The sequence below is a fragment of the Lepidothrix coronata genome, unplaced genomic scaffold, assembly GCF_001604755.1.
Source record: "Lepidothrix coronata isolate B3197 unplaced genomic scaffold, Lepidothrix_coronata-1.0 Scaffold114, whole genome shotgun sequence".
NCBI lineage: Eukaryota > Metazoa > Chordata > Aves > Passeriformes > Pipridae > Lepidothrix > Lepidothrix coronata.
This window is the reverse complement of record NW_016690294.1, coordinates 2313954-2341759: the sequence shown is the minus strand read 5'-3', so window position 1 is coordinate 2341759 and position 27806 is coordinate 2313954. Positions and strand designations below refer to the sequence as shown.

The window sequence follows — 27806 nt, the reverse complement described above, 5'->3', positions numbered from 1 at the left end:
CTGCCTAAAAGAGAAAGCAGACCTGACCTTGTCAAAGAGAGAAGGATATTAAAATTGCATACCAAGAAGTAATCCAGAAAGGTTATTACAGCTATGTAGAACATTGCAGAAGTTTGGGTTTTATTGTTGCCATTTTAGTTTGTTTTCTTTTTCTTTTTCTTTTTTTTTTTTTTAAGAATAAAAATATCAAACCCCTCCCACACTCCAAAGACATGATTCTGCTATTCTGGTACCAAGCTCCCTGTGTGTTTTAAAGGTTTCTGATCCACAGTGAAGATTGTTTATTTATATTGTGCTGGTAGGTACATTAAAGTCTGGGGGTCTGATCCTTCTCACACAGTGTACTGTAAATCAGAAATAACTCCACTGAACTGAGTCATGTCAGTGTAAAAGTGAGGGAAGAGGAGAAACAGACCAAGAATGTCCATGTTAATTTTGATTAAAATAATCCAAAATAATCCATTCCGTGAAACCTGAAAATGTATACCCAGTTGTTAAATGCTTTTTCCCTTGAAGTATGTTCATATAAAATTCTTGTGTGTTCTTGTATCAGCCATTTCTCTGAATTTTATAACATGTTATATGGCAATGCCAAATTGCCTTGAAGAAATTTAAAGCTATCCATGTTGCATTAGTTTTTTGTTGTTGTTTCTTTTGTCCTGAGGTAAAAGGGTCTCCAGTAATAGAGTTTCCTAAAAGAATGTTTTTAAAAATTATTTTGTTTTTGTTGTTTCAGGCACATGTCAGATAAATGCCTGCTCAAGATCCGAAGTAGAATCAGACTAACAAAATGAAAACAGGTTGTATTTCTTTTTTAATTTATTAAAGGGTTGTCAGAGGAACACTTGGTTCACATGAGTACCCTGAAGGTTATCACTGGAGTTCCCAAGTTAGAGCCCTTGGCACGATCTTGACCCTCCTCATCTTCTCTGCTTCTCACATTGGCTGATATTTTCAGAGCTGTTCTACACCTTCTTCACTGACTTAAAATATTTATATCAGGACCACTGTGTTAATCCCAGTGCCTACAATTAACATTTTCATGTGTGGGCATGCTTTAATGAGGGTTTGCATTTACTTCTTAGAGATTACTTCAGTCTGAGAAAGATGGATTCCAAAAATTGAAGCTGCTCTCTCCAACAGAGATTATTCTGCTCCACTGGCCCCAGCCAGAGTTTTGTAATTCATCCCAGCTCAGGGGTTTGGCTCTGCTGCCCTGAGAGTGTTGGGAAATGGGAATGTAGTGTGTGAAAGTGTTCACTGCTGAGGAGGGGATTCTGCTGGGCTGGAACACAGAGAAGGCTCGAGGTTTGAAGGCTCACTTGACATCCAAGAACTGGGATGTTTTGCTGAAATGAAAATCCGAGATGAACTGTCTGAGCAATGCAGCACCTTTACCAGCACCCAGGGGCTGCATGCAGGGACTGCTGGCAGGCTGGCTGGGTGGGTGGGAGGCTGGCACTGCCCTGCCCGTGCCCAGCACCCCTGTGGAAGGGGCTGGGAACTGCCCTGCTCAGAGAGCTGGGAAGGAATCGGAGCGATGGCATCCAGAGGCTGCACCACAGGGCAGCGATTGTGATAAGTGCTTTCAAAGAGCTAAACTGTCTTTTTGGATGTCATAGGAGAGAGCAGTTGATGAGTTGAGGGTGACAAAGGGTCACTTCTTCAGGGCCAGAAATGCCTTCAAAAATACAGACTTTGAGCGGCAGCAATCTGCCCAAGTTGTGACACAGCAGTTTGGTGTGTGGAGTCCTGAGAAAAACCAGAGCACTGCTCTGTGTTTAACAGCAATGCTGAACTTATAAACTTCCTACAGCCTACTAGAATAACATTTCAGGATCTATTCAGCTTGTGATCTTACCATGCTCCTCATGTTCTAGATAAAAGAAAATTACATTCTGGGTTTTTGATGAATATGGACAGAATGACTGAATGATATGAAGCAGGATTATTTTTTTTTTATTATGGTGAAAGGTGTGATTTTGTCAGATTGCTTAATGTAGGTGAACCTGCAGTGAGATCCTTTGTTGAACTCGGTTTTAAAATGAGGCTAAAGAGATGATTTAAAATAATTTTATTATGGTCTATATTGGTTTCCAAAAATAAATCACACATTCTATATGACTTTCATTACACCTTCTTCCAGATATGGAACATTTCGTTGGATTTCTAGTTATTCAAGGACTTATTTTTGATTTTTCTTTCCTTTTTTTGAGGGTGAAAGAAAAGATGTGACAAAGTGATAATTTTATATCAGATAGTAAAGGCTCCTGTTTACTTGAAGTTAGTTTTCTTTTAGAAAAACACATGGATTGTCTAATTGTGATCATTTGAGTGTAATTTGATGTATTCTTAATAAAAGATTCACCCTTTATTTGACGTATTACAATAATGCCTTTCTTGGAGGTTAAATGACTTTTATTTCCAGGTTCTTTTTTGGTTGTGTGTATGAGTAGTTATAGTAAAATAATAAAGAGTAGACTATTCCTCATTATTAACTAGCCAGCAATGCATATGAACTTAGGAAATAGGAACAAATTGCTCTAGGCCAAAGCAGCTGACCTACAAAAAAAATGTGTTTCATGCTCCTTTTACATGTTGTCAGAATGTATTTTAAATCTTGTAGGATAGATGGAAATCAATGGTATTTGTGCCCTTATGTCAGCTTTTCCCTGGGGATTATATGAACTATATAGTCCCTATATTAAAGGGTTTACTGCTCTCTGAAACCAAATCCTTAGTCCTTGTCCTCTGAGTTGCTCTGGATTCAGGATTTAGGAACATTCCTCATCTTCAGTTCTTTTTCTCGTTAAAATTCTGACCTTACATTGCTCTGAATTGTAAGCAGAAGTTGTGTCAAAGATGACCATCACTAAATCTAGAGGCAAAACCAAATAATACACAAAGTATTATCAAAGGCTTAATCTTGAAGTGTAGCAAGGAGCAGTTTCCTGAATTATATATTATCATTTTCTGTCCTTTTTTGACTAGACTGTAGGTGGACGTCTTTGCAGAAGTCCCAGGTTCTGTAGAAGACACATGAATGATGGTGATGTAGCAGCTGTGCCCCCTGCCAAACTTTCTTCATGGGTAGTACTTATTTATTAAACAAATAAATAAACAATGCCTTTAAATCCCCTTTCTGAGCAGGGGAGAGTCCGAGGAGACTCTGTGCTCTGTCAGGTTGTGTTTGCAAACAGCTGGACACAGCCCCAGGCTGAATGTCCTGCCTCAGGTCAGGTGCAGTTTGTTAATCCAGTCTGAGTGGAAGCCAAGTGCTTGATTTGCAGGACCTTTTCTGAATGCAGTGTTGTATTTTTAACAATAAATAATATCATCTATTTAAAAATGACAAACCCCCTCAAGAAATATCACATCAGATGTGATGCTTCCCATGAAGCACAGGCTGGTTTTGTGTAATATTTGCTGAAGTGTCTCCTGACAGGAGCTGTCCCAGGCTGAGGGACATGGCAGAGTCTCATCAAAGCTGGACAGGAAGGGTTGGCTTCCTCTTACAGCTTCTGCATTTGTCCTTTGTTATCAGCTGTGCAGAAAATGAGGGGTTTGGACTTTCCCATTTTTAGGAAATCTGGAGAAATCATATTTCTTATTTATTGATTTTGGTCTAGAGATAAGTTCATATCCAAGATGATGTAGTAGGTCATAAAGTTTTATTTAGAAAGCTGGTAAATCAAAATTCAAAGAGGAAGAGATTTTTCTGCATTGTTGTCGTCAACCCCCTGTACCCTAAAAGAGTGTGGAGAGGAATGTTTTGCTTTGTATAAAATGTCAGTGCTGCTGTGAAGTGCCTGGCACTGCTGATTACAGGAATAGCAGAAGACGGAACTTCCAAGTACAAAACACCTGGCAGTTCTTAGAAGCCCAAACTATATTACTTTAAAGTGAAATGGAGTGGAGTGAAACCTCAAGTTTTAAAACAGTGTATATGAAATTTTCTTTTTCAGTGATTACGTCCTGTGATCCAGTGCAGTGAAATTCTAAAAACTGAGAGGAGGAATTATCAAGGAGTCCCAGCCATTTCTACATTCAGGGATTGCATGAAAATATGTAAGTTGTCTAACTTCCTTTAATAGTGCTTGCCAGTTGACTGAATTTAACATTTTAATCACCTTCATGTTCTGGATATATGCAATTGGTTGTTATACTCCTCAAGAGGTTTTTGGTGCAAAGTGACAGTGTTGTGAATTTGTTTGATTTATTTTTTTTAAATGCGTGTGTGAGGATTGGTGAAGATTATAAAACATGAAATGTGAAATAAAATTTCACTTCATTAATTAATTGACTAATAGCATACAACATTGTTCTAGCAGAAAGTTGTGTAAAAAATGCAATATTTTTAAGTAACATTGCATCTTATTAATAATTGAAGTCTTGGCCATATTATCTTGTTCTGAGTTGGAAGCTAGTGAGTGTTCTGAATCACCATGAAGTCCTCCCCCAGAGGCTGTAGAATCACTGGACAGTTCCTAGAACTCGACTTTGATCTTGAAAATTTAAAATAGAACTAAAATGTGAAACAGTTGCATAATCTTCTAACACGTTCAGCTTTTAGAGGTTGTTGTTGCAGAGAGGAATTTGGTGAGGAGTGCTGGTCAGGTTGCAAACACGTGCACTGAAATGCAAACTGAGTATTTACAGCCCCTGTGAGAAATGTTGTACTATTTTTTTTTTATCTTTAACCTTTAAGTAACTTTGTATAATTATAAAATAATTATCTGATAACTATGTTTTCTGCTGAAGCTTGGATTAGGAAATCAAAATTCAAGGGAGGGAGAGTAAACTGAGAGGAGGCACCTTGCAAAAATGACATCCTGCTGAAGTTGGAAAGCTGTTAAGCTCATACTCACTTTTACACTGATGTAACTTCATAGTTAGAAAAGTAAATCCACTTTTAAATTGGGTAACTTGTCGGTACATTAAACCAATTGACACTTCTGGGGATTGCATAATTATAAATTGTTGAATATGACACACTGCACTGAAATCATTCTAACAAAAGGTCAAAACCAGTTTAAAAAAAAGTTCCAATTCACTTTCTGAACTGGTTTCTTCGAATGTGACAGAATACACAACCCTGGAAGAAAGACAGAAAATTAAATATTGTACAACTCTGCCCAATAATAGATTATGACACGTGGAATTTATGAATCTCGTGACTTGTTCTTTATTGATGAGAAGCTGATCATAGCTTTGGAATTAATAAAAGTGCAGTTAAAGCCATTCACAAATGATGCTGCAGCCTAAAGTGGAAGGAGGCTTTATTGATTTCCACTGTCAGCTGGGCTTGAGAGACATATACCATATGTTCAACATATGAAAATAGCAGAAAGAAAAATCAAAAGAAATCTCTCCTACTCTATCAGCTAATAAAGTTTTAAATGTTTGTAAAGAATTGAGTGGGCTCAGTGCAGCACATCCATGTGTATTTCATAATATCCCATCATTTAAATGAACAGCACAAGTAATCAGCTAAAATATATTAAGTACATTTTTGCTGAAGAATTTATTTAAAACACAGTTTTACCATTTTATCAGTGTTTTTCTGGATACTGAGATAGGTATGTTTTCCATAGGCAAAGCAGTAAAAATTAATTTTCTATCTGTGCCTCATCCATGTAACATACCTGCCATGGACACATAACATTACAGTGGGAAAATAATCATAACCAGACTTGGAATGCCTTCATCTTCCAAAATGATTTTCAGAGCATTTTATGTGGCTCTTAAAAGTCTTCTGAATCCTGTCATGTCAAGTTGTGGTCACAGGCCGAAGAACCTTTGGTTTCTCACACTCCGAGGTAGTGTGGCAAAAACGCACGGCTGGGAGATCAGAGATGATGCAGTGGAGAGAGCCAGGGTGGGGAGCAGGACTGGGGTTGTTATGTGGGGTGTTAGTGTGGGACCTTCAGTCATTAGGAGTGGGTTATGTGAAAAGCAAAGTTTGTGTTTGTTTAATATCTGATCCTTTGAAGCTGGCTGAACACGGGCACTGTTTCACTGATTACAGCTCAGGGGGGTTGTCTCCTGAGCTCTTGTTCAGATGAACTCACCCCCCACTGCCAGGGGGTGAACTGGCTTTTGCCATTTGGCTTTTGCTCAGGTGGGGAAGCTCACAGTGTTCAGACCTTTTTGGGACATTCACAGGTACATTGTTCATACTGACTCCACTGGGCAATTCAGGGTAAGCTTTGAGAACTTGTAAATAGGTTTTTTTGAAGTGTTTGAGAATTTTCTGAATCACAAAACTGTTTAATCTTAATAGAAGTGATACAACATAATGTAAGGAAGAGGGTAACCTGGAAAATACATTTTCTAAAACTTACCACTCCTTTCCAGCTGTTTTTTTAAAACCTCTTCCACTGGGACTTATTCTTGGGTTAGCTTATGTACATTTAGTCTGCTGCTTCTTTTCTAGAGAATGACTTTTGGATATTTGAGATGATCTGCCCCCCTTTGTTCTTAGTCAGTTATATCACTGTAGAGAAACAAAAAAACTGGACTTCTCAGCACAGAGATCGTTTATTTACCTCTTACCTCCTCAGCCAAAATTAGTTTTATATTAGACTTTTCTTTATCCGTGAAGAGTCTGAGTTTAAGCTAGAACTTCATTTGGTAAATGCCTTGTATCATTTGACCACTAACACAAATTATTACAGATCAGCATTTGAGAATGTCTTTATTTAGTAAATAATATATTTAGTTACTAACAAACACGAGAGTCTTGAAAGTAAAAAGACACGAGATAGGATAGGCTTTGTACAGTGGCTTTTAATACCAACTTTCCCATTCATTCTGGAAATGCTAAAGGATTTTGTAGTGGGAAACATGCATTTATCGTGCTATTGTTATTCTGGTTGAAATATGTAAGATTTGAAGGATCACAATTACATATTTAATCACTTTTATATTTTACAACACAACTATTATGTACTGTAAATTGGGCTCAATATGTATTTTTGTTGTTTCTGTTAATGGAATGGACATTTGCAGATACAGAACTCTTGATTTCTAGATCCTCTGCAAAATAATGAATTTGCCAAAAAGGTAATAATAAGACCTTTCAAAGAATTTTATCTATTTGTGGAGAAAAAATAAAATAATAAAAAAACTGACAAAACCAAATAAACCCATCCAAACAAAAGACCCAACAAAACAAACAAAAAAAACCAACAAAAAAATCCCCAAACAAATCCTTGCAACAGAACTCTGTCAGCAGTGCTGAAAAATGTAATTGCCTGAAAATTTTCAAAATTTCATTTCATTAGAGGCTACAACTTTCAGTGGAAATCAGCTAACTTGAAACATACTGTAGTTGTCAACTCAAACCAAAACAATGTCATCATAAATTCCAAGCAGGCTGTAGAAAAACATATGGTTTAGTAAATACAATAAACCTTCATTGCTGAAATCAAGCACATAAACCAGATCTCTGTCTGAACTGGTAACAAAAATTATAAAGGCAGCCCTTGAATAGTCATCCCCCACTTTAATGAAACAAGTTTCAGTTGAAAACTAAAAGATTAAAGAACCACAACAAAAGTTTCCCAGAGTCATATCATTTATAACTACAACCAGTTTCCAGATGCAGAAATGTTCAGCTGTTTCTGCTGTGAGCTCACAATTCAAACCAGGTCTGTCCCTGGTCTACAGAGCTCCTTCAGTTTGAGTTTTGTGTGTAGTTCTGCCTGAGTACTGCAGGTCCAGCCACCTTTGCTGGGACTGGTTGTGTGTAGAGGAAGTCAGTGTACAGCAACTCACGGAATCCAGACTGTGTCCTTCTTCTCAAATTTATATCTGTCAAATGTGTCCTTATCTTTTGCATTTGATATGCATGAAAATTAACAAAATAGGGTGAAACAACAGCACTATAAACCTCTTTGTGTTATGATAGTAAAATAAAACATTTGACATGCATTTCAAATTCTGTCAGAAAAAGCAAACAAACAAAAAAAGAAGCAAATTAAAAAAAAGAAACAAAAAAACCAGGCTGAACTGAGACCTTCATAGTCCTTGTCTTGAAGCAAAGGGAACTTGATGCTGACTGCAACAACAGTGTCATAATTATTCTTAATGTCTAGAAACAAGGGATGAAGAACATACAATTGGTTGTGCAAGAGTAAGTAAAGAGGTCCTTTCTGGACTCCCAAGCTGAGGAGCAGCCCTGCCAAACGTTCTGTTCTCTCATGCTTTGAACTTTGGAATATTTGATTGCTCAGTGCCCTCTAATTAACAACAACAGATGTGACTGTGTAGGTTAGGAAGACCTTGTGCTCCTTGGATTAGGAGGTGCAAAGGAAAGAAGCACAGAAGGGAGAGAGAAGAACAACCTGGGAAAAGGAAAGGAAGCTCCAAGTAACACTAAAGTGTGACTGGGCATGACCAAGATGTGGTCAACCTTCTAGGAAGAGTACTGACCTCCAGAATATCCAGAAAGTCTTGCTGATACATCAGCTTCAGTGCCTGGGCACTGGGCTCAGAGATCCAATCTGTTTAACCTCCTGTTATGGGGTGGAGCACAAAGAGTGCCATTCTTCAGGAGCAGGCACAATTAAAGAAAATATGTCACTTGTTACCATCTGTTGCTTCATGTTCCTAAAATTACAAGGCACAACATAGCACACAGGGTCTAGGTAAGGCTGAAAAATGTGTATTTAACTTTAAATTATTAGTCTTTGCTACTTAATGTCAGACAGCACCACTGAGAATGGGTATGTGCATGCATGTCTCGGGAGATCTGTACTCGGTATTTAACTGAATAGCTGCTGGCTGATAGCTTTGGTGAGGATGGCTCTCTGCTGACACAGGATTTGTTTGCCATCTCCTCCATTTCCACAGAGCATTATCCAGGAGTTTACTGCTCATCTCCAAAATGTTACCACCTCTACCAGGAATTGTGCCGAGTCCTTGCCAGGCTCCCAAAGCAAAGGATTTGAATTCCTGCAGTAACGTTAGCCCAGCCTGACAAATCCTCATCTCAGCCTCAACTGGGACTGGCCAAAGGCCAAGTGTTTGTCAGATGGGTTTTGGCAGTTGATTCAAAATGAAATCTATTTCTGTTACTTTTTTTTCTTTTAATATCAAGAGTACATTTTTTTCTGCTTTGTGACAAAGATTTAAACTAGTAAGTGACATTTTGTAGGACTGCAGAATTCCATGAAAGATATCTTAGAAATGTTTTGGCAGCCATAAAGAAAAGTAAAATTCAGGCTGAATTGAAAATATCAAGTTGAGTTTAATTCTCAGTTTCTATTTCTCACTTAGTTGTCTTGTTAATAAGTAGTCCTTTTGTATTTGGATTTTAGGCACTCCCAAGTTATGCTGCAGGTTTGTAAAAGGCACCTGGGTTTTCATTTTATTTTTTTGATACTAAAATAATGAAAAAAACACTTCCTTTTCAGGATACCCACTCTTAATTTGCTGTAAACTCCTTGGTGATTCAGAGAGGAAATATGCTGCCCAGCCACAGGGTATTGTTCTTTTTTTTTTTTTGTATCTATTTTGTGTTTCAAGTGATGGAGGAAATGTTTTGTAAAGTTTCACAAATACATAATTTTACCCCTTGACAACAGGGAAGGAAAAGGAGTTTGACTGTCAGGAATGTTATCTGCTCTAAAGAAAATAGCCAACTGATAACTGCTTAAAAATTGGCCAATTAAAGTTGAATGGCCAATAAACAGTTATGGTGCAATATGTTTCATTTTAGGACAATATATAAGCATACAGGAACACTGTCACTTGAGAGATTTATTTACTGTTGTAGCAGAGATAACTGGAAATTAAATCTGTCACTGAAGTTGCTAAGCCATACAGTACAAAAGCTGTTTTCATCTAATAAATTGTACAAAATAGAGCTAGAATGAAGTTGGAATCTCAAAAGGGTCATTTCCTCTAGCACAGTGGTGTGATACTCCTGTTCTGGCTGGTTGGCCCATATTCCCTCCAAGTTTGAACTCCAAGAGCCCCCAGAATTAAAAGCCCTCCTTATTTCCCACATGGACCATCCAAGCCCACACTCTGGCGATGAGGCAGAGCCTGTGATTTGGGCTGGGCACTCGGAGCTCTCACCCCTTCAAGCTGTGAACACAACTGGAGACACGACGTTTGTTTGGTAAAACTTGGGACAATGCAGATGAAGGCACGGCAGTAATATGATTTATTTTAAAAAAAATTACACTTGCTTTGTGAATTTAATGATAAAAGAGAATTGGTTTCCCATGTTAAGGATTGTGAAAGGCTGTTCATCTTAGAGCTGTTTTCTTCTGAAACCTTTGTCTGGTCAATTCTGTTGCCCCAAAGTGTTTCAGTTGTAATCAAAAACATTTTCTGACGGAGATATATTTATTTGTATATTTTCATTCCAGTCCCACGTTTCACTTCAGGCACTGATTCAGCAGTAGGGGACAGAAGAATCACATTAAACTTTTTAGCCAATTTTTAAACCTTTTTTTTTGCCTTGATTTGTTCAAAGGTCTCTTGAAGTCCGTTGGGAAACTCCTTCCATTTAATTTTGGATCATGTTCCTATTTTTTCCCTCATCACCTTAAAGAAACGTGATTGAAGCTGATGAAGTTGTACCAGAAAATTCAGGAGTTAATTCTTTGCCATGTAATTTCTAGATGTTTTAAACAAACACTTAGAATTTAGACATCCATGTGAATTGCCAGATTGGGTAACTGGATACCACTTTGGATATAACAGAATGTCTGGGGTGTTTAAAGTCTCTAGGGAGGGAAATGGAGCTTCTGTTATGTAAGGTATGTGAAATAAGTGGTACTTCAAAATTTTACTCCAACCTGAAGCACTAAAACAATGGCTTGAATCTGAGTTTCCCTTCTGTCATATGTCATCTGCAGCATGAAGACTTTTATTAATGCTGCCTGAAGAGCCTTGCATATTCTTGGCCTAGACTTTTGGAGTGGAGGGAGTTCAATGGAAGGAAATGGGATGAGAAAGCCCCTTGCTGCTAAATTCAGTTTTAAAAATATAACCATTTAATTTAGAGCACTCTGGTTCCTTAGATCTGTCATTTGAAAAATGCCCTTATTTCTGCACTGTTTCCAGGTGACTCTGGAGAAGGAGCCTCTCAAAGAACCATCAAAGTGGAAGCAGCCAAGCAAACACGTTTTGAAGTGACAGGTCTGTCCAGAATGTCTGTGTTCTAATGAATTCTGTGTGTTGAGACACTTTGCTTCATCCAGTCCTGCCCAATAATATCAGCTTTGAGTAATGTACTCCCTCTCAGGGGAGGTCGTACTGGGAGCTCCAGCTGGAGTCAGCAGCACAGTACAAACAAACATCTGCATTGTACTATTAAACAGTACCTTTAACTAACTTCCTTTCAGATGGGAATTTTCAGAGGATTTAAAAAAAATAAAAGTAAGAAGCCGGTAAAAGAGCTGGCTTGCCAGTTCACATTTTATCCCCTTCCACAGCTCGAAACACTACTATAGCACAAGTGTTATTTGACAGGCTGGAAGTACATCCCTGTGCCCAGTGGATGTTGCTCCCATCCCAGAGTTTGGCTCTGGTCAGCGCTCTTGGCAGCCTCTGGTCAAGAAGGGCCAAGAGCTGGAATAGCAGAAGGGCTGCAAGTCGAGACTTGCTCACAGGCAAAGGTTTGTGGGGAAGTTTGGACAGTGCCTGTCTGTGTTATTCGTTGCTCTAAAAAAGTGTTGTCAGTCCTTTATTTTCATGAACACAACAGTCATCCCAAATGTAAAATCCATATTGTCTGTGAATGTCCATATTGTACTTGATGGATGTTTTCCCACAGAGTGCCAGATCCTGAAATTCCTGCCCAGCCCCAGGGAGGGGATCATTTCCAGTGCAAGGTGCCAGTTATTACAGCTGCTTTTGGGGGCCTTTCATGGGGCTTTCTTTTGTTGATGGAGCTCAAATAGCTCATGCAGTCTTTTACATGTCTAGGTGGAGCTCTGGAAATTTGTATTAGGATTAGGTAGAATTCAATACACAAGCAGAATGTAGTTCTAGTTTGCAGATAACTGATGTACCTGAAAGAAACTGTTTTCTCTTACTGCTTAAAAAAGAATGCTTTAAAAAGAGCTTCACTGAAAGGATATACCTCAAATTACCTCGTTGTGGTGGTGGTGGTGGTGGTGGTGGTGATTTTCTATAAAATGAATGATTTTCCAAGGCAAATACCAGACTCTGAGGGTGACTGGCCAGATCCATGTCCATCAGCTCTAATGATATCTAGAGCCTGATGTTTGCACTCTAGCTGGAAGAAATAACTCTTCTTGCCAAATCTACAAAAAAAAAAAAGGTAGTTAATGCAACAGAAAAATCTGATTGGTCCCTGCTGTTATTATTGTAGTTATCCTATGGCTTTCTGGAAATAGAATTGGGGGGGTTTGTGTGTTTATCAGTAAGAGACAATATTTGCATTGACACTGACTGATGATGTCCTGTTGAGGTTCCCTGAAAAGTTCATTGTGGCATTTATTCACACCTAATTAGAACCTCCTGGGATTAATACATCATTTTATCAAACTAATGCAACCTCAGTATAGAAATATGTAGATTCAATATGATAACATCACATACCTGGATATTTTAATTAATCTGCCTAAACTGAACATGCCACTTCAAATTTATAATGATCAAGCTTTAAACTCCCTCTGGAATTCTTAGAATATTAATTGGCTATTTTGCTAGTGAATGCTCTCCTTGTTTTTCTAATAGTTGCTTGAAACCCTGTTGACCCTGATGGCAGGTGATATAAGAGAAAAAGCTGTGTTTTATTACATGTATGGAGTAAATAATACACCATTTAAATGTAAATAATTACTAAGTATAACTAATAATTGAATGTAGCTTGGGTGAATTGAAGAAAGAGCTTGTGATGTATTTCATCAATTGCTTGTTTATGAAAGGTTCTTTTCTTTACACTGGAACTTCTTATGTAGGCAAGAAAGCTCCAAATAACATTGCTAACAGAAATACAGAATGTTCAGAACTGTTGAAGACACACTTCAAGCTTTTGGACTTAGCCTGTTGTGCCTTTCCATCTTATCCAAAACACTCTTTGTGCAAGAGATTCTCCTCACTGTCCACTCCACTATTGCCCAATTCTTTTGCTTGTGTCCCTTGCTTTTTATTCAGATTATATAAATAGATTAGATAACTATGTAGATAATAGTCTTCTTCACAAATATGTTATTTTTATGCATGTTTTTCTTTTTCTCTCTATTTCTGTTTCCCTTCAGCAAGATTTCAGTGCATGACCTGTACTGTAACTTTTAATTTTCCTATGCAGTTTTTCAGATGAGAGCAATTGCTTTGTTAGTACATTTTTGGGTGCTGCATATAATGTCTTACTAATATGTCCTGTGACACCACCAGCATACTAACATTTTCAACATATGAGAGCAGCAAAAATACACAGACACATTTTACCCTGTTTTCTAGACTGCTGCTTGTTGGTGCAGTGTATCATCTCCCATTAGCAAAGGATGTCTCCTTCATTCCAGTTCGAAAGTTCAACTTCCTTCAAATGTTATAAGAACAAAAACCTTTTTCCTTATTTGTACTTTATCCTTTGGTGTCAATGTATGAGGTTTGAGTGCTATGAAGTGTAATTTTTCTAATTGCTCAGTCTCTGAAAAAACGTCTTTAACACTCTTCAGCTATAAATTTAGGCACTTTTTCTATAGTGTAAGCACATTTTATTTAATTTGTGTTTTCTGGAGTGCATATAGAACAGTGATGTTTAGTTAGGAAAAGTATGTGATGAAGCCCATTCTGTCAGCCTGTCTATTTTTACATATCAGATGGCAGTGAAATATCTATGGCAAAAGCCCCCACATTACATCTGGACAGGGGTTTAATTTTGTTTGATGGGAAGCAGTGAGCAAATATGGAAGAAACACTGGTAGAAATAAGCAGGAAGGGGCAAAATTCTGTTTCCATTGTTATTGTAAGTTCATGTGAAAGCTTTTCAGCTCAATAGACTTGCTCTGGATTTGCAGTGAGGTACCTGAAAACTGAATTAATCCCTGGAAATCTGTCTGTTCTCTGATGCTTTAAGTTGTGGTCTAGAGATGCTTGTTTTTTTAACTGAAACACAAGAAGCACAATTTAATTGCAATTTTATGCACAAAGAGCAATAATTTTCTTCCTGACTGACAGGTTCTAAATGGTTGTCACTTGTGAAGTACATAACTATCACTTTCAGGTAGTTTTGTGTGAGTTATGTGAGCGTTGCAGTTTCTTGTGAAAGTTACAGAGAAAATGTTATTTGCCTTCAAAAAAAGACCAGCCTGTGGTTCTGTCAGGGGGAGGAGGGGACAGAAACAATGTCACACTGCTAAGTTCAATTTATTGAGTGAACCAAGCGAGGGACAGGGGAAACCAAGGAGAGCTTTTCACATCACAGACACACACGAAAATATTTCTAATTAATTTCTCCTGCTGCCCTCAAATTGCAACCAAAATACACTGTACCAGCACACTTTATTGAGGGCTCTATTCCCCAAGACCAGTCAGTTCCCTTGGTTAATAAGCCTGTGAATATGCTGTGCTTCTGCAAAACTCAAGTGTAGCAAAACTCTGTTGTGAGCTGGTTATTTTAAAGAATGAAAGTTCATGTTGATATTGTGTGAAGAATTATAATTAAACTCTTCAACTCCCTTCTAGGGTCTCTAGCTGGAAAATAAAAAGGAATGCAGGAAACTTCTTGATGCTTTCCACCTTCAAATTTTAACATGGACAATATTTTTTTTTCTGCTTTGAAGTCTTTAAAGAAATGTAGAGAGACAAAGCAGAAGCCACATAGTAATTACTGGGAAATAATAGAAGATGACTTGTAAGATTTTTGTCCCATTCTATGGTTCTTTGCTCAGGTTGTATGAAAACAGTTGGGAAATGGCAGAGTAAATTAAGGTCCTGGAACAGTGGATTAAAACCTGTGCAAGTAATTCTCCTGATGTGAACAATCACTTCGACTTTATTCAGTCAAATAATGAGACTATTTTAAAATTCACTGAAAGAAATGGGAATCTGAGGGCTTCCAGCATTAGGCTAAAAATAACTGTCAGTGTGAAAAAGAGAGTTAAGAAAAAATGCTTTTCTGTATTACAAACATAGGGCTTTTGGGAAGTAAAATTTTGTAGTGCATTTCTCATACTTCATAGTGTGCATTGTTGCGAAAGTTTTAGTTTTCTGAGATTAGATGTCAGTCGGGATGGGATCTCATTTTTATTCCTTATTTTATCGTGTGGGCAATCCAGAGAGCAGGAGCTCAGTTGTGGGTGTTGTAGATGTGTTGGCAGAGCCCCTGTTTTGAACAGGTCATTAACAGGGTAAGGCAGACAAAAGGTGTTATCTCCATTTCATGTGCAGAACAGGGGCAAGGAAGAAGGAGCTGAAGCCAGAATTTCAGCCATGATGCCAAAATGATATAAATTCTAATATTCTGGTATCCTTCATATGTCAGGCCAGCAGACAGTCATTTTTCAATTCGCAGGAGTTTTAAAAGCCCTGGTTTTTCCTTGATTGTAAGGAAACTGCTTGTCAAGTAGAGAAAACTTGAGTTATCCCTCAGCTTCAAAGGCTTGGTATTAACTGACCAAACTTAGATTGCAGAAATTTCTACATACTTTTCCCATTGTCAGTGGTCTTCTGATAAAAGGGAAACAAGTCTTTCAGTGCCACATAGACTGGAACAGTGTTTCCTCAGAATAAATGTAAATATTGGTGCTGTAACTGTTGTTTCCTGGTTTTATGGTGTGCCATCAGAATGACAGCAGGATATTTACCTGACAGACACATAAGTCACTCTTCAGCAAGTGTATTATGGAAGAGCTTGCAGGTGCCAAAGCTCCTTTGTAGGGGAAGTTCTTGCCCTCTTGTGGTGTTTGTTTTGGAAAGAGTTCTTTGCTTTCACCCAAGGCTGAGATAAATCTGCTTTTGTTCGTTGTGAAAAGGAGGTGCTCATGTTCATACCAGACACAGTTATTGATTTAGGTTTGTGTGAAATATAAGCAGGAAGGGGTGAAAAGAACTTCCTCTCCCCCCGAGGCATTCCAGGATGGCATCAGGTAAAGCAGCAATTCAGCTGTGACACCTGGACTTAGTGGGATTTAAAGCCTCTGCCCTCCCCTTTCTTGTCTTGTGCCCCTTTCTGCTCCACACAAGCAAACAGAGCCCCCGGGCAGTGCCCAGGACCAGCTCTGGGGCAGTGGGGCTGCTCAGCTCCTGCCTCACTGCAGCTTTGGAACAGGGAAAGACAGGAGGACGCTCCATGAGAGACTTCATTCATTCAGCCACTCTGGTCAGAGAACAAAAGGAACCTGCTTTTTGTCTAATAAAGACTGAAGGGAAGGAAGAGACAATGCCACTGTTAGAATTCTCTCACTAATTGCCCAGAAAGTGAGAGAAAACCCCAGACAGTCACAGTTAAGGGGAAAAAAATTTTAGGAAGCTAATGAGGAGATAAAAAAATATTTTCTAATCATGCTCACTGAAGGAATCTGGCCCTCTGACATCTCCCAGCGTCTCTTGCATTATAAGGGAGAGTTGAGGGACAGCTTCATAGAAAGGAAACTGTTCTGTAATTGTATTTATTGAAAAAGTAAATACACTCCTGCACAGCAGAGCATGTTAGACAGGACGACATTCATCATGCTATGATACTTTGTCTTTTCTACTGTAATATTAGTTCCCTCCTTATATTTGAAGGGGAAAATTCAACCAATATTGCAATATATTACAACTTCCCCCATTCTTGCAATGGCACCTGCTGAATACTTGGGAAGAGACTTTCCGAATAAGTGAGAACTCCTAAACGAGTTATAGCAACATTTTGCTTTGGGGAAATGAATGTAATAAGAGCAATAAAATAACCTCAGAAACACTTTGGGAGGCTTGTATCAGCAGTATTTAGTTTTTATACAACAGTGAAAACCAGCCTGGTTTCCAACCACTCCCCTGTGCTCAGTGTGTGGTGATGGAGCTGCAGCAGCTGAAAGCTCTGCTCTTCTTCCTACTATCCTGCTCCAGCTGCAGTTCCACTCCACTCAGTTTGTGGAGGCTTCTGGATTTGTGTAAAGAAAACTAAGAAAGAAAAACAGACAAGAATGTCATCAATCTCAGTCCCCAGATCCCAGCTGAAGATAGTGGAGGTCACACAGAGTATCAGTGAGGACTGGCTGGGTCAGCTCTGACGTAGCTGGGATGAGCTCAGAGCTCTCCAGGCTTGCATCACGAAGGATCAACTAAGCAGGGAGTCAATATTTGTTTATTTGGAATATCAAACACTTCTAAGGTTTGATGAAAATTCTGGCTTGTGTTACATCCCTTTGATCTCCTTCTCCAGGGAAATACTGTCTTCTACATTCAGCATTTTAACTAAGCACACGTATCTTTTTACTTTAGCACCAATAAACATCTCTTCAGAACTACAGACTGATTCCTCAGCAGTTGCATAACAGGTTGCCACGCTAATGCAGAAAAAACATTGTTTGTTATGTAAGCAGATATAAAAATCTACAGGTCAGTCCAATAAGTGCAAGCAGCACTTTGTGACATCCCTAAAATACAGTTCGTTCAGAAATGGGAAAAACATTGTTTGTAATTTCTTGCCTTTCTTTAATTTCAGCATAGTATAAGTGGGTGAATTTTGTTCATTATAAAATTCCTGCTTCTGCCAGAGTGGTTATTTAGGTTTAATATCTGAGCCTGACTGTTTGATGAAGGCAAAGTGAACAAATTGATTACCGTTGTTTATTCTGAATCACTTGAAACCTTTTTCAACGATTTTTTCATTAGAAACATGAAGCTTGATATATGCAATTTATACCTGATTTTGGTGATAACAGCAGTGGGCACATGAGCACGGGCATCACACACAGACAGGCACATGTGTGGTGGTGATAAATGTGGTGAAGCAGAGCTACGTGATAAATTGTGTACCCATGTGATGAGCTAATGGATTATGCACCTTTGACTTCTTCCCCTGCCCTCTGCCTATGAACCCATCTCTCCCAGGGCTTCTCTGACACTTCAAACACAGCTGCCATTACAATAAAAAGAATGTAGGCTTCCTTTAGAGTGCTCCTTTCCCTCTGCACTGGAGGCAGCATTTCATCTCCACTCACACCCCCCAGCAGAGGAGAGGAAGAGTCAGTGCAGGGACAGCCTGGTTAGATGTGAAAAGGTCACATCTCTAGATGTGGTTGACATGTGAGTCCTCAAGGTTACAAACTGAAGTCTCAGCCACCAGAAGGGAACAATTCCCAGCTTCCTAACGTAACCAGGGCCATTCTTCTAATTAGACAATCACTGTGATTTTCAGTCATAAAGTACTTATGGATAAAAAACATTTTTTAAAAGGACTACTAGAATAGTCAGCATTCTACAGACAGGAAAATTCAAACTATAATGTCAATCAATGTATTCTGAAAGTCCTTGCAATTAATGTCTTGAAGGTTTTCTGTAACACACCACAATATTGTGTGTTCCATAGCCATTATGTATAAGATTTTGTTTGCAACTGAATGTCATGGATTTCTGATTTTGTAGTGGGACACCTATACTGAACTTGGATTTGTGGTTATCTCACAGAAATCTACACGTGTTTCTCCAAAGGAAATATGTAGTTTGTGTTAATAAATGAGTGTCAGTTACCAGAGTAACCATTATGGTTATTATGAGATCACAGCAGTTCCTGTGCTTGGATAGAAGTAAGTAAACATTTGCCAGTGATTTTGCTTGAAGTGTAAGAGCAGATTAAGATAAAGAACAAACCTTTCACTGCATTTGCAGCCTAATTTTCACATAACTCACTGTATTTACTACTTTCTCATATTGCATCTCTGACTCCCACTTTCAAAGGTAACAAGAACAGACTAGCTGTATATAACATTTTCAAACCTTTCTTTCACCACCAAACCCTGTTTTAGTGTGGACATTCTCTCCTTATTATTATGTTTTTAAAAGCTATATGAAGTGGGTTTGAGAAGTGTCTACAAATGCCTGCATATTCTGTCCAGCTGAAATTTGCTCCAGTTTAAATCATTATGTGCCAAAGGACTTCTTGGCTAGAGAAAGAAAAAATCCTAGTTTTTAATAAATGATAAGGCCCATACAGTTTACATGGCAATACGTGTATTTATACAGATAAAACTGTATAAAAGCTTTTTGCAATGTACTTGGCACTAGCCTAATAAAAAATAATTCTTCCTTACTCTAACTGTAAACATTCTTCCAAAATTAAATTTTGTGTTATTGGGAAAAAATCTTCTCAGAAAATGTGATGACTTGTAAGAACAACAAGTCTGTGCACTTTTCATTCTCACGTCAGTGCCTTTATCTGTATCCCCAGTAGCAGATACTGTCTAAAAATGGCCCAGTTTAAAACCACCAATAGATACTTATTTTTTGCTTTGCCTAATTTTTTGTGATTTTAATTTCTAAATATGAATTCACCTTAACGTAATGTTTTGTGTGTGGCACATGCACAGCACACACTACAGCAGATGTCTGCAGAGCAGGAGTTACTGACTCTGGCTGTAGAAATTCCATATGGTTAAAAAAAAAAGAGAATCGAATTTTGTAGTTTTTCTTCCAGTAGCAAGAACTCTTTGTTGCAGTCCATGGCCAGTGCCACATAAATATGGAAAAAATAGCAATTGCAGCTGGACTGAGCTTCCAGATGAATAGCTTAGCCAGCTGCAAAGTCACGACCTCAGCTGCTATCCAGGATCTCCTGTATGGCTCTGACTCTTGTCTGCAGAATGTTTCTTAATCCCTTAAACCATAAAATATTTTAAAAAAACACCCCAAACACCAGTATATCAGCACTGGATGAATACCTTGTTTGTTATGTAAAATAGTTGTTATCTAATATGTCTTAAATAAGAAATAAATTCTTCTCTACATAAATAGGATTCTTGCAGACCTGTTGTAAAAAGAATTTCTGAGGAATAACAATATTAAGCATGCCATGTGCAGGTAGGATTGCAATGCAATAATTCCAGTGTGTCCTATGATTGGTCTGGTAAATAATTAAAAAGAAAAGATGTAATAACAACAAGGTAAAAAAATCAGGAAGTTAAAATCTGTAGTTCCATGAACCTGCCTATGCAGTGACCTTCACAATTCTAACTGGAATCAAAATGTCTTCCTGCTTTGGTTTATACACATGCAGTGACTTTTGGAGCAATAATGTAGAAGCACTTGTATACTTCCTAATTAAAGAAAGGTGGGAAGAATATAATTACTTGATTCTATGCAAGAAACTCACAGTTGAGGCCACCAGGAATGCTCAGGTCATGGCTCTGTTTGTTCTACTCTCATTTAAATAAGATGCAGCCAAATAAGGTGGGCTGCAGGATTGGACCATTGGTCTGATATTGCCTGTCAGGAAAGTATGTACAGTGTAAGAAAACCAGAAAAAGATTCCTCAAGATTTAATTTTAGGGTTTAAAATTCATGGCTTTTGTGTTATTTCAAATGGATCAGCATTAGTGTTCAATCTGAGAGAAAAAGAGGATTATGTACAATCCACAACCTATTGAAAAAAACGGACTCCCTCAGCTTGCCATTGTGCAGAATTGATTCTCAGCAAAACCTGTGCACCACTGAAGTCCAGAGCATTCCCAGTCCAGAGCTGTGGGTTTGAGGTTTCCCACAGTCTTTTGGGACGTTCAGACACAGTTACTGCACTCCAGTCTGTTACCTTAAAGACAGAGAGAGGGTGCACTATATGGTATCCCAAAGGATGTGTAACTTCACAATCTAAATAATTATTTAGAAGCTTTTACTTTAGTATAAATTAATTTATGATACCTGTAGATAGAGTTCTGAATAAGTACTTTGCAGTGCTGTAAACTTCAGCAATAAATTCAGTATCATTTGGGGTATCATGAAGCATGATAAGATTATTTTAGAAGAGCTGGAAAATGAGAATGTTGGAATTGTAAAATCAAAAGAAGGTCAGTTCTTTCAATTTCTTAAGCTTTGAGTTAGGCTTACAACTCCCATTATTATTAGCAGATCTGAGAAGCTGAATCCAGCCTCATCTCATTTGCTGTGCACAGTACTGGGAAAATGCTGTGATAACCTTGCTTCTTTAGTCTCTACTTTATTTTTTTTATTTTAATCCTATAAAAATAGAAAGAAATCAAGATGAAATAGTAAGATTTTTATCAGTGTTGATGTTGCAGGTCCATTTGTTGTCCCAAGCAATTTGAAATATTGCTGTCAAAATGCAAGTTATGTTTAATAAAGATTAATGCAAAGTTATGTATCCTTCTGCTAAAATATTAAATACAGCAAAACTGAATGGTGCAACAACTAGTGAATGGACCCTGAACTGCACAGGGAGTTAATGATAGTTCTTGTCTCAAATGCTCTTTGCAGTATGAGACAGCAGTGATGGTACATTAATTTTGGAGAGTAAGAGAAAGGTTCTGGAACAGTGGGAAATGTTTAATTGCACATGTATCAAAAGCAAATTTCGCCATGAAGTCGTGGACCCTGCAGAAATAATTGACAGTTTGAACTGTCACTTCACAAAATCCTTGTCAAAGGATTATAGCCATACGTGCTTATAGGCAACAAAGAGAAGTTAAACTCTGGTTAAAGTGAGGAAACACACACAAAAAGGCACAGGTTTTATTATTTAGAGCAAAAGTAATTTAGGGTTTTATTTTTTCCTTTCTCCTGAGAGTCATCTCTCTAAAAGGAAAAAATCTTTTGTGTAAGGATACAGATAAAATTTCAGTAGAAATAACTTGAAAAAACTGACCAAGGCACATCCATCAAAGGACTGGACCCTGCAGGATACAATCAAAATAAACAAAACAGCAATTTGCAAAGGTAACAGCCTGTCCTTTATAAGAGCATCAGACTTTCAAATAGGCCTCACTTCAGCCTCAAAAATTGTTGGTGCTGCTTTTCTATGGAGGCTGACTTTGCATGCAGCTTAAGGGTATGAATTGTTGGCTTTGAGAACTTACACAGTAAGGAAGTGGCATGCAGAGATATTACAAAACAGCTGGAAAAAATTCTCTTACCTTTTAGTGGATTTTACTTTTTGGTAGGCTTCGAGCCAGAGATCAACACTGTCAGTGTGAGAAGTGCAGATCTCTGGGAAGATAAAATTCCTGAAAGACAACTGAGCCCCTGCCTGTGCTGCCCCTGCTCCACTGCACCAGCTGGAGTTTGGAATTGCATTATTGACAGAAGGAATCAGCTTCCAAAGTTGGTGCTGGCATTCAGCGGTGAAGCAGGTGGATGATGAGGAAGCAATAATTTTTAGTGTCAAATTATAAAAAGTCAGTAATGCTTTCAGATGACATGCTGAATTCCATCACTTCGAAGAGCCTACGTTTAAAACTTTTTAAAACACATTTTTCTTAGTGGAAGTGTCCGGCTCTCACTTTAGAAACTTCTCTATCACTGATGCATATTTAAGTAGGGCTTAGGATGCCACAACAGCAAGAAGTAGGGAACAGTCTAAAGCCTCTTTCCAAAACATGGGAGTTGTGAGAACTGCAGAATTAAGGAAAGTATTTACTTTCATTTTTAATCTCCACATGATGCAAAAGCTATTTCTGAGGTTGAAATCTCATCTTTATGGCAAATATATGTAGAAATTTCCATGTTGAAGCTACAAATTATTAAGAAATCAATTGAATTCTTTTAGAATGCAGGGTGTTTATTTGCTGTCATAGTGTCATGTGCCAGATATGTACATATTCCTAAATTATCATAATGATGCACTCAGTGTATATATGACAAATGCAAATAGTGACAAATAAAGGTGGTTGGTATTTTAGCAAAACCCTCTGAATTCAGGAAACATTGAGAATTGGGGAAACAACTGAGGAACTGTGGTAAACATTGCTTTTCTCTCCTATAGGCAAAAGAAAATTGGTAATCAGGGTCTAAAAAAACCTCACAGTCTCGCCCATGTTTGAAGACTGTTGGCATTTAAGAGTCCTCTGGAATAAGCATTCTGTCCTTTGAGAAATACATCTTATCTACAGCACTCCATTTTCTTCTCATGCTTTTTTTAAGCCTCTCTCTGACTGAGAGTGAGTGCCCTGTATTTCAGTTGACTTTGTGTGGTGTTGAGTGCATGGTACCTCAGTTCCCAATCACTCTTGGAAAAAGGTACATTTTATAGTCACATCTCAGCCTTGTATATGGCAACAGGAAAATTAAAAATATTCTTTTCTTGTGCATGGAAACAGGAGCAGACCCAGGAGCAGTGGTAGCTCTTGCTAATACACTGAGACTCAAAGGACTGTCTGGCCACCTAATTAACCTCCCTTCACTATCCAGATTTGAAGCAAAAGGTAAAATTAACAAACGATTTAGGGCAGGTAAGCCCTATTAGTCTCCTGGTATAGGTCAGGTAGGGCTGACTAATTGAGAGAAATGCACTTTAATTGCTGTCAGTCGAGTTGGAGAACTTTGTGATAAACCAACGTGGTTTTTTTTGGCTTCCATGCTTTAATGGCAGCTCTTGTAGCACCAGCTGTCATCACTGGCCCTTGTGTAGTCAGACATTTGTGCTTCTGGGTGAATTGAAGATTTAGAAGAAGCAGAGTGGCAGTAAGCAAGTCTGCTGGTGACAATCCCGTGGTCAGAGCCACTGTATGGCTGGAAAGGAAAGCTTCACAGCCCCTCCTGGTTCTGCAGGCAGGCCCCTGTCTCAGACAGGAGGAGGAGTTGCTGTCTAGGATGCAAACACTGCAGAGTTGCTTCCCCCCAGGTAGCCATGGAAGTGCTGGTTTTTCACTCCCTGTTGCCACTGGAAAGACAAAGGAGGAGCTGCAGGTGGAGGTGGAGCTGATGTGGGAGAGGTGGCTGAAGGGATGCAAGAGCTGCCCAGCATTGCAGGAACAGCCCTGAGAGCTTCACCCAGAACCTGTCAGGCTTTCTGTCAGGAAATATGTAATTAAGAGGTGTGTTAAGTGGGGTTAAGCAGGCACAAGCAGTGATAGATTTGATCTGATGAGGGAGACCAGCAGCAGCAGAAATCAAGGAATTGGTGTGGGCTGAGAGACTCGTGGCCAGCACGTCTTATTAAGTGGTGCAGCTGCTTGCTGTTGGCTTTTACACCATGGTTACCATTTGTTGTGATTCTCCTTTAAGTAGCAAACAAAGAAATTAGATAATTAGGTTTTAAATACAGAGTTTTTTTGAAAGGATCCTGGATGTGTTGAAAGGATCCTAAAGGTGCTGTTGGGCTCTCCTACTGTGTCCCCAAGCAGGTACAGCAGTCTGGTTTTATATGTGCTTTATATATCTAATAGAAGGGATAAAGACTGACAAAAGAATGCATGTGTATATATGTGAAACTAATTCTGTGGTTTGGATACAAGTCAGCAAATTGGTGAATATTTCTGGTCTGGTTTGCTTTGCTGGTCTCTCCAGTGCCTGTGTGGTGACTGTCCTGGAGTGCTGACTTTTGGCCCTGCTGGGAATTCGCTGTCTGCAGGAAGCCACTGCTGTTTTGTGTTTCATTCAGGTGCAGCTTGTCCTTGCTGAGCATAGGCTCTTAATCCTTTTCCTGTTTGGTCTTGGTTTGTCCCCTCAGACTTCAATGTGGAAATACATGGTTTTTCTTTGAAAAGGGCAAGCTTAGTAGCCATGTCATCCTTTTATTGCTAAGAAAATGACTTTCATATTTCTGCAGAAGCTGAGATGCTAAATGTGAGCACAGAACTATTTTTTCTTTTTCCTGCATGTATCTTACTGAGAAAACTTCTGTTCTTTTGGTGCTATTTTGCCTACTGTATGTGTAAAAATACCTTACAGCAAATAAGCTGATTGTGTGATAGTTTGTCTCAGCAAACAGAACAAAAATCTGCCAGTTTTGTTGGGGAAACTTTGTGGTTGTTTAGAACCAATTAAAAGTATCTTATGTTTTTTATCTTATGAGTTAATGTATTTTTAGTAACTTACATTATCAGGTTTGACAACGGCTAGTTACTGGTCAGCTGTATATAAACATTGAGATTGCTGTTAAACAACTTTTGTTGCCTTGAAATATGATAAGGAAGTAAAGTTATGAAATCAAGGTACCTGAAATAAGGCACTTTACAGACATTTTACTGCTATTCCAGCAACATACAAGTCATACTTGTCTCAGAAAATATTTCAAAGTGAAGTTTAAACTCCTTAGAAGGAAAGTAAGTTATAAGCATGTGCTGTGAAGGGTATTGAAGTCTTACTTTGTTTAAGAATTATCCCAGTTCTAAAGCAGAACACATTTCATGTGATTAGAGAAAAAAGGTAAAGTACAAAAGTCTTTCTTCCAATGGTATTTTGGCCCTTATTACCTGTGGCATCTTATCAATTGCCTTTTTTGAAAGCATGTTAGATAAAAATTATGAGGTTTTTATTTACTTACAGTTCTTTTCCTCCCAAGTGAGTGTAACACTCTGCAGGAATAGGTTTATTGTCACGTTCTAATTTAATCACATAATACATCAATTTATCCCTAGAGTTGTTAAAATAAAACAAATTTAGAAAGACATTTTTGCCTTGAATGTTCTATTAAACCTGTCTCCTGGCTTTATTGCTCAAAAATGTCTTTCAGGCAGACAGTTAAAAACGCAGGTATTCATTTTATTTTCATTTAGACTTAAAAGTACACATTCTGTCCATGAATGGAGTGTTACTTCAGCAGCTCACAGTGATAGGCTAATTCTGTGGAACACATCACAGACTTGAAAACATCAACCATAATGGAAAAAAGGAAACTGAAAAAAGAGGGAGTTGGCCAGAGGTGCTGGGAGGGGTCTGGGGCTCTGCAAGTTCTTGCAGAGCAGCCAGAGCTGAGGCAGGAGCCTCGTGCTGCTCTGGGGGGGCTGTTCTGTCCCCTGGCTCTGCTGTTCAGCAGTCACAAACCTCCAGAGAAACAGCAGAATGCCACTGCTTTTTGCCAGCATAAGATAACAGCTTTTTATTACTGGAACTCTGCTGGAATGCTTTTCTTTCCTTTTTCCTTAACAGTCTAAAATGTTCCAGGATCTAGTTTAAAACTTATTAAAGTTTTGCAGTGGGGGATACCACCTGTGTCTCTCTGCTTCTTCTGGCAGAGCCTTTCTCACTCAGCTGTTCAAAAGGTTCAAAAATACCTGGGTTTTTTCCCCCTCTCTTGTTGCTTGTCAATCAGAGGTAAAAACGATTAGTAAACAGTAACTTCTGCCATTAAAATTGGAATTTGAATCTCACATTGGTTGCCAAAGTAAGTTTTCAAATCTGTATTTTGAGTAGTAGCAAATTTCTTGGTAATTAAACCTGCAGTAATACAAGAAAATACTTCAAGCCACTGTTATCAACTTCTGTAACTTTGCAGTAATTGCCTTCATTATGTGATGTCAGTAGAAAGTCAGTCTGCATTACAGTAAATAACTGATTTCCTGCTCCAGCTGGACTCTATTTTGTATGTGAAGAGGTAGTTTGCCAGCCAGTTGGAGCAGGGAGAAGCCTTGGGAAGCTGTTCTTCCCTGTGGGTGTGACTGTGCTCGTGTAAGAGTGTGCTTGTCATGCCCTGTTTGCCTCTGAAACAAAACCACCCTGCTTTGCACAGGGAACTGGGAGAGGGGGATTCTCACAAAGGCCAATCCATTTATAATCCAAATGTGTGCTCAGTGCAGGTTACAAGGGCTGAAAACTTGGCCCCAATGTGACACTTGAGCCTTTTATCTCTGGAGCACAGATGGTCAGTCAGCTGACCTGGGCTGGAACCACAATGCTGGGGTCACACAGGAAGGAAGTTAATCCCTGACAGTAGTTTTGGAGAAAGAAGGACAATATCTGCCTCGATTAGTGACAATCAGGAGATTTAAGGAAAAGCTGACACTCTGGGGAGTGCTGTTTACCCTTTAAAATGGTGACACAGATAGGTTTAGGTAGCATGCAACACTTGCTCATCTTGTTACAAATGCAACTGTTTGAATAGCGTTAATCAAATATTGCCTTAAAATTCTTAGGTCTTTCACAAACTAGTTAAAGCAAACATTATGAAATGAAAATGATATTGTACAAATACTTTATTGCTCATCAGTGTAATTTACATGGCCTAGTTTGTATTTATTTCAGAAAACATGATCTTTTACTTTCAGCAACCTTGGCTACTTATGAGGTCTTTCAGGCTTGGAGGGCATCTCTATAAATGTAATTTACTCATTTGTCTGATTGCAAACCAATGAAGACAGCAGGGTAATGCTATTGATTACTTAAACATGTGTTTAAGGACTGTGTTTAAATTAAATAGTCTTTCCTCTATAAGACAATTCTTGTGTCTGGCATTGAGGGAATATATAAGCAGGTAGAGAAGATGTGCAATGGTTTCACTGGTGTGGGCATGGACATGGTGTAAATTTTGTTGTCTTTCAAGCTCTCGTAACTGTAATTCGTGAGGCTATAAAAATTTGTTCTAAATTAGATCAGTAGGGTGTAGTCAACAGTTCACTGACTCAAAATTCAGCCTGGACTGAGCACGGGCTATAACATCAATTTGCAGAGGGAAGTTTTAAAATGTATGGTTAAACTTGCTGACCTTTATATTTGCAACTGTAAAATCTTTTCCTGTCTTCAATACACACACACACAAAATAATAGAATACATATTATCAACCAAAACAGATGGGCAAGAATTGAACAGACTTATTCTGATATGTTTTATCCCTTCCAAATAAGCTTTGAATTGACTTGCCAAACAGTTTTTGGGGGTGTGTTCAGCAAATTGAAATTAGGTTTCCGTCTACTTCCAATAGTGTGGTTTTTTTCTCCCTCTTCTT

General features: G+C 38.4%; 1 long non-coding RNA gene across 1 annotated transcript in view; it reads left to right on the top strand.

Annotated features, from left to right (window-relative positions):
* Positions 1 to 27806, top strand: part of LOC108502194 — a 144085-nt gene that overhangs the window by 52735 nt on the left and 63544 nt on the right. Inside the window, exons 3-6 of the long non-coding RNA XR_001876362.1 lie at positions 737 to 800; positions 3966 to 4068; positions 9420 to 9488; positions 11083 to 11157. This is a non-coding gene — a long non-coding RNA (uncharacterized LOC108502194). The remainder of the gene's footprint in view (positions 1 to 736; positions 801 to 3965; positions 4069 to 9419; positions 9489 to 11082; positions 11158 to 27806) is intronic.